General features: G+C 36.2%; 1 protein-coding gene across 4 annotated transcripts in view; it reads left to right on the forward strand.

The window, feature by feature from the left end:
- LOC149779427 (solute carrier family 28 member 3-like) overlaps window positions 1-16,123 on the forward strand; it is a 135,482-nt gene that overhangs the window by 56,946 nt on the left and 62,413 nt on the right. The window contains exon 2 of one of the 4 annotated variants that reach the window (XM_089940085.1): window positions 2,085-2,217. The exons of 1 other annotated variant lie outside the window; for it this stretch is intronic. The gene's annotated coding sequence lies outside the window, so the exon portion shown is untranslated. Of the gene's footprint in view, window positions 1-2,084; window positions 2,218-13,185; window positions 13,208-16,123 lie in introns of those variants that run through there. 2 more of the 4 variants (XM_089940086.1, XM_089940088.1) reach the window with 2 other exon arrangements.

Here is a 16,123-nt window from a genome sequence, read left to right on the forward strand (position 1 = left end):
TACGCTGGCCCCCTTTTCAAACAACGTTTTCTTTTTCTTTCTTCTTTAGTTTGCTGTCGTTTACATTTAAGTAAAGATGAATGTAGTCCCATGTTTTAGCAAAAAGTCGTTGTTTAATGCAATTAGTGAGGGTCCATCTCAGCATAAACGGATCGGCTGGCGAATATAGCGATGACGTCAAGTTCCTAACAAAAGACGGATGAGGTTTAAGTGGTCAAAATGACTGAGAAAAATTCTAATCGTTCTCTTTTCCAAAACAAGCAAATAAAGAAACACATTCTAACAGAACAGCCAACATGATGAAATAATTAATTTGGTCAAAAATACATGTCATGAAGAAAACGTCACAAAATTCGTAGTAGTTGCCTTAAGCATGTTAAGAGGTGGAGGCCATTTTGAAAATCCCATTCTCCTCATCCTATGTAAACTCTGCCTCCCGCCCAATAATGTCATCTCTAGGCAAATATTTCTCATAAATCTTCACATGTATTTTGATAGCACCCAGTCCGTCCAAACTGGTCTTATTCCAGATATTTGGAATTAATACAGGACTATGAACATACATAATGTCTCTTGAACTTCATCAGTCAATTAATTTCACTAATAAATTTCAGTGAAAACAGTTGGTCGTACTGACTATATTCGTAAAGGAAAAGGCTGATTGGTGCGACATAATCAATGGACATCATGATTTTTTTTTTACGATCTCCACACCTTTACAGGCACAAGTTTGCCCTTCCGTTCTGTACTACATTGCGAAGACCAATTTTAAACTTAATCAGGTTTATAGCAATCGTGTGGGTATTAAAGCCATGTCTTAAAATGTCTCGCTGTAAAAAGAAAGCGGGAAACTGTATACCGCTATACTCCAGCATCTACTAATACGACTTTAGCTGGTACGTCTTAGACACGTTTGGACCTGATCAACCTAAGTAAAGACAAGTCACAGTTACTTAAACTTCTAAGAACTGACCTCGAAACTAGACATGACAAAACACAGCTTCATCATTTTCAGTTCTGTTCATTTCAGTTTCTCGTCCTTGTATCACGAGTATATTTCTTACCTGACGACAATAAAGTTTGTAAAAGGACAAATACTTTCCAGATCAGCTGATACCAAACATTTTGAATATACACGACTTCAAAGCCTTCTTCATTAACTTCAATGAATTATGTACAACGATTAAATGTCACTATCTATATCTTATATTTGTAAATAAATTTCCTTATGGACTAGAAAAAGACTGATTGATTGATTGATTTAATGCGATTTTGGTATATCGAGGGATCGTTTTTGATAGGTTTCGCTCTACATATTTACATAATTCGCTAAATGATATTTCAGTTTTAAATTACATGCTTTGATGTCTTTGTCTTTGTTAATGGTTCACGTATTTATATATTCTTAAACTGCAGGTTTATGTATTTTAACTTTTATAGATTTTAATAACGCATTTGATAGTCTTTGTAGAGTTGGACTACAGTATTAATCATTGTCCACAGGAGTGTATGGGAACTTGTATATTTGATTTTCATCAAAATATGAAATCACTTGTTAATGTTATTGGTAACTATTCCGGCTTCTTTTCTTAACATATTGTACAGCAAAAAGAAAAGTATTAACAATAATAATAATAATAATAATAATAATAATAATAATAATAATTATTATTATTATTATTATTATTATTATTATTATTATTATCTTGCTGAATAATTAAAACCGTTCAGGAAAACTAATGGCTGTAACGGTAATGGAATATATAATATTGACATCCAGGTTTGGACGAACTGCGACGATATTAATGTCTATTTACACGATAAAAGTATGTTTAGCGTTTGGTGAAAATTAGTAACAGCACAAACTGGTTATGTATCTAGGACAGATTCTTCTTTGCAAACATTTGACAAAGTATTGCCCAAATAAGACCAGGTACAGGTTGCATCTTAAGAAAATACACACACCGATAACCGATAAGGAACTCCGTTGTAGTAGTGATGCCTTTATGTGTGTCGGGTGGACACTTTTATTTGAAAGTCTAAAGGGAATAAACACAAATAAGCTGGCTCATTTTCTTTATCAGCTGACATCAAATAATCAAGGTGTCTAGTCCTGGTTGTTATGTCTTGCAGTCTTGGGTCAAACGTACTCAGTGAACATTCCGTACCCACAGGACAAAGAAACACTGCAAGGCACGTTCCGTTTAATTTTTCAAGGTTAGTAATTCATTCTTTCGTTCAATTATTTATTCATTCATTTTTTCCCACTTATGCCAGCTTATTAGTGTGGCTTTTTTAACATAGCTTGAAGAATTTTAGTTAAATCACCACGATGTCTGCAGTGTGGCAGTTAGCACTGGGGCATGATACTATGTGAAATGAAAGTGGTTACTCACGTGGAAAGCATTGTGTGTCATCTTTGAACAGGAGTGTCGTGAAGAAGATTGAGTGTGAATGTGATTTGGATTTTTAATATAGCTTTAACAATCTTTCAGTCACATCGCTACGATGTCTGCAGTGTGACATAGTACTTTCAAGCAATGGGGCATACTGCCGCGGACATGTAGCATCATGTCCCAGCCAGTCACATTATCCTGACACCAGGCCGACCAGTCCTAACACCATCCTCATAATTCTGAGAGCCAAGCGAGACAGCTACTAGTACCATTTTTGTAATTCTTTGGTATGATTCAGCCGGGGTTCGAACCCTCGACCTACCACATCCGAGGCTGATGCTTTAGACACTTAGGCCACCTGAGCGGTCCGCTAACGTGCTTATTTGCTCTTAGTGTTTACTGACTTTCGGACATTCTTTTATTCATGTTGCGAAATTAGTATACAAAATAAAATTTAAGAAGATACAAGACCCATCATATCCTCAACACCTTATAAAAAGTTTCCCAAAATGACTTGTAAAATTAGTTGATTTGTAAAAGCATTTCAACGTTTAATGTAGGTCTATTTGTCATTGATCCAATTTCTACATGATAGTTACTTAGAAAACATTCCTTTTTGGATAGTATTTTTTTTACTGTATTTGTTATGAAAAACTGTTGCAACATGGCGATAACATTCCTTTCTCGATAGTATTTTTTTTAATGTACTTGTTATGAAAAACTGTTGCAACATGGCGATAAAGTAAAGATACTTATCAAATGTATTTCCGTTTAGTTAGTTTCATCATGACAATTGGAGCTCGTTAAGATTTCATGGCAGATCATTCGGAATATTTAGGACTCATCCCCAATACATTCTTCGGTGGCTTTATGAATAGTCTTTGCTACACTAGGTACACAGCAGTGCGAATAGCTTCTGTAAAAAAGCTAGGACACAGCCGTGCCAGTAGTTTCTGTAAAAAGCTAGGACACAGCCGCCATATGAATAAACATGTCCTTAAGCTGAACTTTGTTAATGACTGGGGGGGGGGGGTACTCTTTTGTGTCTGTATGGCTGTGTTCTGACACTTGAATCAGGGGTCTGAGATCTCTTTGAAACGAATTCTATTTTACAACCGGTTCTTTAATCTGTGGGTGACATGGGTTAAAATATATTTGAAGAACTTTTCTCCACGAAATAAAAGTTTCTTTCAGGTAACACTTAAGGCGGACACGAAAGAGTTGCCAAAAAGGAGATAAAACACTTATGGCGAAAACATTAATATTCCTAAGTAATTTTGCCAGCTTAGGATACGTCTTTGGAGGTGGTTACTCTGCTGATCAGATAATGTAGATATATAATCTAATCGGATTAACCATTATGCATACAAGCTGATGAAAGTTCCAATGTAACCAAGGCCCTTTCGATGATCAACAACACTTAAGCTTGTAAATCGAATAAGAACAAATAATATACGGAATTCAAAAAAGTCTATTTTGAGCAGAACACAGATAGGAGAAGGGAGGAAGCGAGGGAGACTACACGCGAACCATATTGTTTTAGTCAAAATATGTTGTTGTTGTTGTTGTGGGGTTTAACGCCATTTTTCAGCACACGATAGGCTATACATGGTGGCCAGTATTAATGGTGGAGGAAGAACCCGGGAAAATCCCGGAAAGAACCTCCGACCCACGAGAAGCTACTGGCAAGCTTTCTCAAGTACCCACATTGGCTGAATCCTAGGCTCGAACCGGCGCAGACAGAGGTGAGATGGCAGTGATCCGAAGTCAAAATCAGCATTATATATATATATATATATATATATATATATATATATATATATATATATATATATATATATATATATATATATATATATATATATATATATATATATATGTTCGTGGTGTGTGTGTGCAAATTTGTATAAATTACAGGCAAAAAAAAAAACGGGGAAAAATCAATGATGGTTTAAAGTAGGGTTCCTCCCTCTCACCCCTACCCCCCCCCCTTCGGTTGCAGATCGAGTAAAGAATCACTGGAACAAAGGCCTGTTTGACCTCAAATATGCAAATTGACCCTGATCATTTGTCATCCATTCAAATATAAATGACATGTTCAAGAACGGATCATAAAAATTACCACTGAATGCTTTTAAAAGTAGACAGATTTTGTCATAAGAAATAGGACAATATTTACACGAACTAACTAATAGTATTTACCTTTGACTGTACATCACAAAGATAAGTTTGCATTGTGTACAATACATTCATTTTCCCGATAGTATTCTGTCAAAAACGTTTCATTTCCTTGCTTACACTTTAGAACATGTGAAATATCAAAAAATGAAAAAACGAGTTGTCGTGTATAATTCACCTCTTCAGGGCCGTACGGACTGAATTTAAGATGTGGCAAAAATGTGACGAAGAGTAGAAGATCTCTAACTTTTGGACTTGGATCCATGCAACAGTTATGGCCCAGACTGAGAATTTACTTGAACTACAATATAATTATCTATTGCAACTCTACAACAGTTATGGCCCAGACTGAGAATTTACTTGAACCTACAATATAATATATCTATTGCATCTCTACAACAGTTATGGCCCAGACTGAGAATTTACTTGAACTACAATATAATTATCTATTGCAACTCTACAACAGTTATGGCCCAGACTGAGAATTTACTTGAACCTACAATATAATATATCTATTGCAACTCTACAACAGTTATGGCCCAGACTGAGAATTTACTTGAACTACAATATAATTATCTATTGCAACTCTACAACAGTTATGGCCCAGACTGAGAATTTACTTGAACCTACAATATAATATATCTATTGCAACTCTACAACAGTTATGGCCCAGGCTGAGAATTTACTTGAACCTACAATATAATATATCTATTGCAACTCTACAACAGTTATGGCCCAGGCTGAGAATTTACTTGAACTACAATATAATGTATTTATTGCAACTCTACAACAGTTATGGCCCAGACTGAGAATTTACTTGAACCTACAATATAATATATCTATTGCAACTCTACAACAGTTATGGCCCAGGCTGAGAATTTACCTGAACCTACAATATAATATATATATTGCAACTCTACAACAGTTATGGCCCAGGCTGAGAATTTACTTGAACTACAATATAATATATCTATTGCAACTCTACAACAGTTTCAGCTAATAATGATTTTAATAAAATAGTCTACCCAGTATTAAAAGCTTTTAGTTTAGCCGAACTCTGATTTATTACTATTGCGATTGCAGTAAAAGGATGCTAACATTTGTATATTAAAAGGCTGCTTGATTTTTCTAATGTCAAATTTAGTAAATTTGTAATCATCGGAAGTCTAAATTGAATAAAGCACTATAATAATCGCGCAACCACCACAAACCAAAATAAGTCAGATATTTATCAATAAAACTGACTTACACCCTCCACTTGCATCCACGATTCACCTGCATATATAGGAATGTGCTTTTTAAAAGTAAAGTCAACTAAAAGGTAAGATTGGTCAAATCTGGACGAGGATCTAAATATCAACCATATTATTACGTTGTGCGATGAACAAAACTATCTATGCTATATTCTAGAGTGTTTCTGTTAATCTGAAAAACAGGATGTTCCTCTCCTAAGGTGTAGGATAAAATCCCCGTCCCCCCCCCCCCAGCATAATCGAAGATAGGATATAATTCCCTCTCCTCGTTTAAGTTTTTAAACCGTCACAAATATACTAGCCTATTTTGAAACGGAATAAGAAGAAAAGGTGAAATATGACTTATCATCGATATATGCATATTCAATTTAATTACAGAATTTTATCTGTATCCATTAAAGCTATGGCTTACCTTTTAAGTATTTACTCACTAGGAGGGAAAAAGAAGACGAAATGTGACATACCGTTAATATACCTCATTTTTAGTTTCATTTTGGAATTTCTTGTTTATTCAATCAAATTATGGCTTAGCCAAAAATACAACAATAATTACGGGGACCAGACGACGCGTTTGACATATTCATGGACCTGTGAAGGACAGGTATTTTTCCATTGACCTTTATACAGGTAAACGTTACCCGACTTCCGTCTTGAGGACTGATAAGGGATGAGACCTTGAGTAAACCTGCTATGACGTTGGCGTGCACTAGCCTTGAATGTGGATAACACCACCTAAGCAAAAAGAAAAACAAGATTTAGTTCAAACGTTAACACGTTTTATTATGGTAGGGTATGAACAACAATGATTGTGGTGAAGAATGGCATAATTTAATAAGCACTACAACCGGATGAAGTACTGATGACCCTCCCCCCTTCTCTCTCTCTCTCTCTCTCTCTCTCTCTCTCTCTCTCTCGTACAGTTTGATTTTATGCGATGAATGCGACTGAGTGGACTTGTTCTAACTGCCTTAAGAGCTGGTCAGCAAGACGACCAGTATCTGTTTGTGTCAGTTTGACATGAGGTTGTTATTTATATAATATAGAATTGGTTATATTTCAGTTCCTTGACATGCATCTCTATTTGTATAATTTATTTCTTTTTTTCTTTTCATTGAATGTTCTCAGAAACAAATGCAATCTTTAATAATCTCTCAAAATCTAAAGTCAGACGTAATGTGACGTTTAGTCAAATACAAATTTGGTTCATGCATGTTAGATGATAGGAAGTGCAACCTAAATTCTTATGGAAAAAGTGTCGTATTATTAATTATTATTATCAGCAACAGAGGTAAGCCATGGATACGGTGTCATCTGAACTATTCAGGGTAGTCGCGTCGAGAACACCCATTTACGATTATTGGATGAGTACATATGCAAAATTCAGATAAAATTTACCATTTTTTGATCTTGAGTATCATATGCATTTCTTTATCGACAACACCATCCCAGATGATGTGTTTCTGAGTGTGACATAAACAGTGTATCATTAGCAGTGTAACAGTCATTATCCTTGATGTTCTGTACTGAGTATGGAATATTAAATAATGGTATGTATATCTAACTTGCTTTGCTTTTCAGGTTTTCTAAAATAAATATTCAACATGCAATGGATAATTACATTTTGTCTTGACCTTGTCCAAAAATGAAGGTCATTTTCTTCCTGACTTAATCATTGATTTTGGTTTTATAAACAACGTGTTATCTCAATCCAGGGTCCAGAACATTGGAAATTCCCCATGAAATGCGGGGTCTATCCGTTGCTCACCGCCTTTTATATTATTCTTTTAGTAACTGATATTCTAGTTATAAGCATGATTTTATCTTGTAAATATTTGGAACTCTCCAGAACGAAATCTTTAATTAGCTAATAGTTTATTTTTTAATAGAAAATACTAATTGTGACCTAATGTCGAGTGGAGAACAATTTAATCTTGTTTATGTAGAAATTATTCACTAGTATTTTAAGATCTGAGCAGAATCAGTTGTATTATTGTTGTGTCCAGTATTTGATTTGGGTAAGAATTTATTTATTCAAATTGTTTGATGCAAGCGATTCTTTCTCTGGAAAACCAATGTGCTAAAAAAAAAAATAACATTCTTGCATTTATAGTGAAATTCAAATAAGGATATATTTTGAATATATTATTGTGATGAAACAAAAGACTGTTGGCTCATGACTACGACAGACGCCATCACAGTTACATTAACACTTCCAGCGTTGGATTATTATTGAAATACCACTAAGGTTAATTCAAAGCTTTGTTAATATGACTTGTGTTTGATATTCTATGATTATTTGGAATTTAATTCTCAATAACATAAGTTCTAAGCGAATAAAGTATTTATTGAATTGTACAAAACTTGTTGGATTTCGCTCCTTTTTTGTTACTTTATTTAGACCATAGGGTCGTACTATTAATGTATCATTACTTCTATAATGTAACTATCCTGGATGTTTCGTTCTGAATGTGGAAAATTAAATAATGTATCATTACGTATACCTTGTAACAGTCACTATCCTGGATGTTTTGTTCTGAGTGTGGAATATTCAGTGATGCATCATTACGTAAATAGTGTAACCGTCACTATCATGAATGCTTCGTTCTGAGTGTGGAATATTCAATAATGTATCATTACGTATATAGTGTAACGGTCACTATCCTGGATGGTTTGATCTGAGTGATTAATATTCAGTAATGCATCATTACGTATATAGTGTAACCGTCACTATCTTGGATTTTTCGTTCTGAGTGTGGAATATTCAATAATGTATCACTACGCATATAGTGTAACCGTCACTATCATGAATGTTTCGTTCTGAGTGCGAAATATTCAATAATGTATCATTACGTATATAGTGTAATGGTAACTATCCTGGATGGTTTGATTTGAGCGAGGAATATTCAATAATGTATCATTACGTATATAGTGTAACCGTTACTATCTTGGATGTTTCCTTGTGAGTGTGGAATATTCAATAATGTATCATTACGTATATAGTGGAACCGTCACTATCATGAATGTTTCGTTCTGAGTGCGAAATATTCAATAATGTATCAGTACGTATATAGCGTAACGGTCACCATCCTGGATGGTTTGATCGGAGTGAGGAATATTCAGTAATGTATCATTTCGTGTATAGTGTAACCGTTACTATCTTGTATGTTTCCTTCTGAGTGTGGAATATTCAGTAATGTATCATTACGTGTATAGTTGAGCCGTCACTATCTTGGATTTTTCCTTCTGAGTGCGAAATATTCAATAATGTATCATTACGTATATAGTGTAACGGTCACTACCCTGGATGGTTTGATCTGAGTGAGGAATATTCAGTAATGTATCATTTCGTGTATAGTGTAACCGTCACTATCTTGGATGTTTCGTTCTGAGTGTGGACTATTCAATAATGCATCATTACGTATATAGTGTAGCCGTCACTATCATGAATGTTTCGTTCTGAGTGTGGAATATTCAGTAATGTTCCATTACGTATATAGTGTAACGGTCACTATCCTGGATGTTTTGTTCTGAGTGTGGAATATTCAATAATGTTCCATTACGTATATAGTGTAACGATGACTAGCCTAGATGATTCGTTCTGAGTGTGAAATATTCAGTAACGTATCATTACGTATATAGTGTAACGGTCACTATCCTGGATGTTTCGTTCTGAGTGCGGAATATTAAATAATGTATGATTACGTATATAGTGTAACCGTCACTATCCCTGATGTTTCGTTCTGAGTGCGGAATATTAAATAATGTATGATTACGTATATAGTGTAACCGTCACTATCCCTGATGTTTCGTTCTGAGTGCGGAATATTTAATAATGTATCATTACATATATAATGTAACAGTCACTCTCCTTGATGTTTCGTTCTGAGTGTGGGATATTCAATAATGTATCATTACGTATACAGTGTAATGGTCACTAACCTGGATGTTTCGTTCTGAGTGTGGAATATTCAGTAACGTATCATTACGTATATAGTGTAACGGTCACTACCCTGGATGTTTCGTCCTGAATGTGGAATATTCAATAATGTATTATTACGTATATAGTGTAAGAACAGCTTTACCTCTTTTTGACTGTTCTTGAGTCACTATCTATAATGATACTGTTACTATGTTACAACGAATAGTACAATACTAGTATCTCACTAGCCGGGGCCCCGAGTGGCCGAGTGGTCTTAAGCGCTCTCCGTTACGGATCACTGCCATCTCACCTCTGTCTGCGTGGGTTCGAGTCTCGGATTTGGCTAATGTGGGTTGAGAAAGCTTGCCAGTAGCTTCTCGTGGGTCGGTGGTTCTTTCCGGGTTTTTTCCGGGTTCTTCCTCCACCATTAATACTGGCCGCCATCTATAGCCTATCGTGTGCTGAAAAATGGCGTTAAACCCCAGAACAACAACAACAATCTCACTAGCCTGAGCGCCTTCGGCTCTTAATGAATCTTTTTCAAAGGAAATACAAAACATAGACAAGACAAAGAAATAAAACAGTAAAACCGTTGTTTGCAAAACCTTCTTGTAGAAACAGCCATGTAAAGTTTTGAAAACACAACGGATTTTCTGTTTTATTTGTGTGTCTTGTCTATGTTTTGTATTTGCATTTGAAAAAGATTCATTAAGAGTCGAAAGCGTCCACGCAAGTTAGATACTAGTTTTGCACTGTTCGTTGTCGGTATATTGCAGTTATCTTAATGAATACCTGACAAACGTGATCCTTTGCTGGATCCAGTGCACTTGAAAGGACTGCTATTCGCCATATGATTTGAATTCTTTATGTGCACACACACACATACACAGATATATATATATATATATATATATATATATATATATATATATATATATATATATATATATATATATATATATATATATATATAATGTACGCTGTATCAATGGTTTACCACGAGATGTATAAGTTTCTCATTAAAAGGCAACGAGGTTTGCCTCGTTTCCTGCTAATAACACGTTTATACAACGAGTGGTATATCACTGATACAGCGTGCATACTATGGATACATTTTATTTCCATAACATACGAATACACATATTTGCCCTTTAAACGGAGTCAAGATTTACTACTGGCAACTGTGTAGTGACGGAGTGAATGAAGTCTTAACATCCCTTCCGAGTAATTCCGCTACAAAACGTAGTTCTGTGCCTTGTGTGACTATTCACAATCACCTTTTTGCATATTGACAAGTTGATTATTTTCTTTTGCAGAGTTTCAATTTTTATTCACATTGATTAAATCATTATAAGACATATATGTGATTTAAACATGAAAGGTGATTTAAACGAAGAAAGTAGAGCATGGTTAGCTCCTTGAAGATTGAACGCTCGGCCATTCACGTACCGGCGCATGAATATTAGTTTGGAATATATACTAAGTTTAATCAGGAACAACTATAGGTAATGAAAATATTTTAATATATTTACAGTTTATAGAAGTCATTATTCTGCTTTAATTGACATTAATACCGACGATAAAATTCTCTCTCTGTCACTGTCTCTCTCTCTCGCTCACACACACACACACACACACACATACACGCACACCCTTTGGTCGGTTTCACATAACTGTTATCGTCATTCATAGGACCAGAGATATCGTCATATGACACAAGCAAAAATCCTCCATGGATTTTCGCCCGAAACTTGCTGCGATGGTCCAGAGAGAGAGAGAGAGAGAGAGAGAGAGATGGAGGGTGTATGTGTGTGTGTGGGGGGGGCTTTTGAACATTTTCATATTTAATTAATAATAACCGAGTTTTAGAACTTTATAATATATTTAAAAAACAAGAAAAAGAAACATTCAATTACAGTATGCGTGTCTCATAACCAACTCTTTATCGTGTACTGCCGAAAAGCTATTGCCACTTTGTATCGTTAATTATATAAACACTGCAGATAAATCCCAAGGAAAGTGTACACATACCGTTACGACGAACCATATTCTTGTACGTTACTTGGTGTAAATTCAGACTTAAGATTTTTATCCTGCCCAAATTATTTTTCTCTCTCACTCCAGATTTCTGCGTATCTTGTCACTTATGCATGAGATGGGAGTGGGTAGGGAAAGCAGAAAGGATTGCGATACAATTGTGTATCATATTAAATTCATTTAGAAATCGGGAATTTTTAATACTTGTATCTTTGTTTTCATACCTCACTAATGATTAATGAGTGGAAATTCATCATTAATCTATAGGCCTAGAATCGACAGCACACAGCTGCAAGAATGTTTATATATGCGTGTTATTGCGCCATGGGCGGATCACAGTTTGATACAGCAATAGTATTGGTATCTCAAATTGTTTTATACCAATGGATTTACAAAAAGATATAAATTACCTGACTCCTAATTAACCTTTTCTTTATATACTTTCAAAACAGGTAAAATTTGAAGTTAAAACTTGTTTCTTCTCTTACTTGGGTAGATAGGAGAATATAGGGCTTGGAACTGGGGGACAGAATAGTTATTTAACAGATTACTTTTTAAAAGATAACGGGAAACACACATGTATATCAGCACAGGTGCATTGCTTTCCAACAGTATGTAAAACATTGCCGTCTAAACTGATAGCGCCTCATGATTGCTACGGGGAGAACATCGAACTAAAGTAAAAATATGTACTTGTTTACAGCTGAACTATGCATCAATATATATTACCTGTTTTTAGGTAGGATTACATATTATTACTATAAATACCGCAAATGTTTTGAAGTAGTTTTTGCCATGCTTTAAAGGGTTTACATGTATTTCCTTTATCTTTTATTTTATATTCACTTTACGTAATTGTACAATATTTACGTTTGACATTTTATCTTCATGTACTTCATGTTTATCTTCATTTGGAAGGATTTTTATGTTCCTAAAGTTTTCATTCACATTGTTAGAACTTCATCTCATGTTAGCACCATATGTCCACTTATGCACTGAGGTGCCGTAAATACTACCACTAGTTTTTCATTAAGTGTGTAATGAAGTATACCAATTAAGCTTCTTAATTTTGTGATAAACACAGACAGAGAGATGGACACATTCTATTTAGAGTCGGAATTGCACTGACACAATAAGAAACATTAGCTCGTTGGAGCTATTGTATCGATTGTAAACAATAATAAATAAGATGTGTGTGTGTGTTTCTTTATGACTTTTAACGTAGCTTTAACAATTTTTCAGTCGTATCGCTACGTAGTCTGCAGTGTGGCAGCATATAGTGATGTCAGCACTGGAACAACATGCCGCATTCATGTAGCATGACGTCCCCACCCAGCCACATTATCCTGACACTAGGCCGACCAGTCCTAACCCCAACCTGTTAATGCTGAGCGCCAAGCGAGGCAGCTTTTAGTACCATATTTGTAAGTCTCTGGTATGAATCGGCCGGGGTTCGAGCCCACGACCCCGCTTCAGCAGCAGAGGGGGCGAATCCTACAAGCTACTTTTCCGAGACACCCCATCCACTGAAACTATTCCCGATAGAAGCGTTATTTTCATGAAATAACACTTTTATTCAGAAAAAGAGACAAAAAAAAATGTCCTTGAAAATGCTTTGTATTTCCGCTGATATAACGCGAGTTACTTCAATAAATCCGACTCGTATCCGACATAATTTCCACGGTGAGGTATCATCGAAAAATCAGGTGTAGTTTGCGCCCCCTCTGCTGCTCTGGGAAGACGAAGATTTCCAAGGAAACATTTTCATGTTAACCATACAGTGTATCAAGTCCGATACGGTATCTTGTTCTGGGGTCGTGTAAATTTATTGTCACAAATCCGTGCGGGGTTCTTTGAGCGCGACTAAAGAAATTCTTAAACTTATTAATATCCATATCGCCGCTACACCAGGTTTGATGAATATTTCTCAGCGTGTGAACATCAACTCCATTAAACACCGCAAGAAGATTACAGTTATCCCTGATTACTTTTGGTATTTGTGTATAACGCTGAGTAACATAAATCACATCAGTGTTTTTATGACGACCTCGTGAAAATATTCTTGCAGGATTTTTTTGCTTGTCCAGCATCACATCATCATACACTACTAGGTTATTTATTTCCCCGTTAAGGTCTTCCACGGAGGGAGCTTCTTCAATATCAGTTATAAATTCAACAACATCCTCGCCGTCTTCACTCAGCGCTTTTGCACTCTCATTAAAATCTTTTATAACATCATAACAACGTTGATCATCCACAGACGGAGCTATCAAGTATAGTTTGTCCCATTTCATCCACTTCATTATCATGTTCAGTAGCAGTTGCGTTTTACCTGATCCTGACGGTCCTATGATGATCATTCTGATAGAATTTGGTAGCACGGAATTATGCTTGACTGGTTCTTTCCTTCGCGTCGCAGAAAAATCAGTGATCTCCATTTGTATATAAAGAATAATAATTATGGATTTATATTGTGTGAAGTGCCGGGCACGAACCCCTACAAACGACATAACAACCATTACAACAAAAAATAACAGACAAGCACTTTCTGGTAAGTGTACGCGATGTGGCACAAAAAAATTTAGATTTCAAAAAAAAAGCCTGACAAAGTCAGCGGAGGTGACATCGCAGCCACCCTCGGACGACTTCCAGGTACCCCTTGGGCTAAATATCCCGGAGAAAAACATCTTCCGGGATACAATTACTGCGGTCCAGGGACCCGACTAGATATCAGACTTGATGAACAATCTAAACCAAAACCGGGAGAGTATCCGATAAACGCTATCGACGCAGCGTGTCACATACATGATGTTGCTTATCGAAGTAAAGATCTACAAGACAGGCATATCGCGGATGTGAAATTAATTCATGCACTAAGCGCCATAAAAAATAAATCATTTAAGGAGTCACTCGCTAATTGGTTAGTAAGATCAGCGATGAAATCTAAATTAGTATTAGGCGCTGGATAATTAAATAAAAATGCAAGCGATTTATTATTCCCCAATCGGATACTGGAGAGGTAACTCAGCAATTAATAAACTCGCCAGCGCAGCAAAAGTAACACGCAAGGTTGCCAAAAAATGGCTGTCAAAACAAGCAATATGGCAAATCTACCTACCACCACCTCGACAAATCAATTTTGCACATTTTGATGTTAGTACCCCCAATGAAGTTCATCAGGCTGACATACTATTCCTGCCTCATGATACTGTCCGTAGAAAAACATACAAATACGCGCTAACAGTAGTTGATGTTGCCAGTAGATACAAAGAAGCAGAACCGTTAGCGACTAAAACAGCGTCCGAAGTCGCCTCTGCGTTTAAACGAATTTATCAACGAGGACCTCTAAACTGGCCACGATTATTACAAGTTGATCCTGGCAAGGAATTTCAGGGCGCGGTGTCATCACTGACAAAGCAGCATAACGTTACCATACGACGAGGACATACTGAAATTCATCGGGATCAGGCAATTGTTGAGCGATTTAACCGAACACTCGCTGAGAGATTATTCGGATACCAGTACGCGAGGGAATTCATTTACGATACGAGATCTCGTGAATGGGTTGCAAGACTGCCAAACGTGATAACCGCGCTGAATAATGAAATTACCAGAACAACAAACATGAGACCTGTAAATGCAATCACAAAAAAATATATACCCCCCGTCAGTACACGCAGATATGTTTCAACGCAGCCACGGACGCTAGCGTCCCCACTGCTGGGTAATGTCACCGTTAGGTATTTATACGAACCAGGCGAATTAGAAGGAGGAAAAAAAAGAGCAACCGATCCAACATGGAGTGTTACTACACATAAGATATCCAGCATAACCAGATCAACTGGGAGAAACGCAATCTACAGATTAGATTCAACTGCTCCTCAGCGTGGATTCACACGCGAGCAACTTCAGGTGATTCCCACGGATACACAATTACCACCTCGATCACTTAAATAACTGCAGCAACACCTCTGCGTCGATTACACTCAAGACAGGTCAGCATTACATTTTCACGCGTATGACCGCGATTACTATCTATTCTATCTACGGTAAATTGCCTTGGATTATTTTTCGAATACTGCCACAGCAATAAACAATTACAACTCGCGCAGTGATTATTCTGCTGTTGTTGTAATTGTATAATAAATGTTTCGTCGAGATCAAACTCTCTGCCATTTTTTTTGTCGCTCTGTTTGTAACCGGCTAATTTCTTTCTTATTGTATCATCAGCGATTGATCTGTTGATGCTGTCGTTGATAACATCATCTAATACAATTCTTTGTAACTGAGCTATCCTTCTTACTCTTGACACGGCTAAATAAACTAAATTTGACCACTCG

The sequence above is a fragment of the Sinohyriopsis cumingii genome, chromosome 17, assembly GCF_028554795.1.
Source record: "Sinohyriopsis cumingii isolate HCF-2022 chromosome 17, ASM2855479v2, whole genome shotgun sequence".
NCBI lineage: Eukaryota > Metazoa > Mollusca > Bivalvia > Unionida > Unionidae > Sinohyriopsis > Sinohyriopsis cumingii.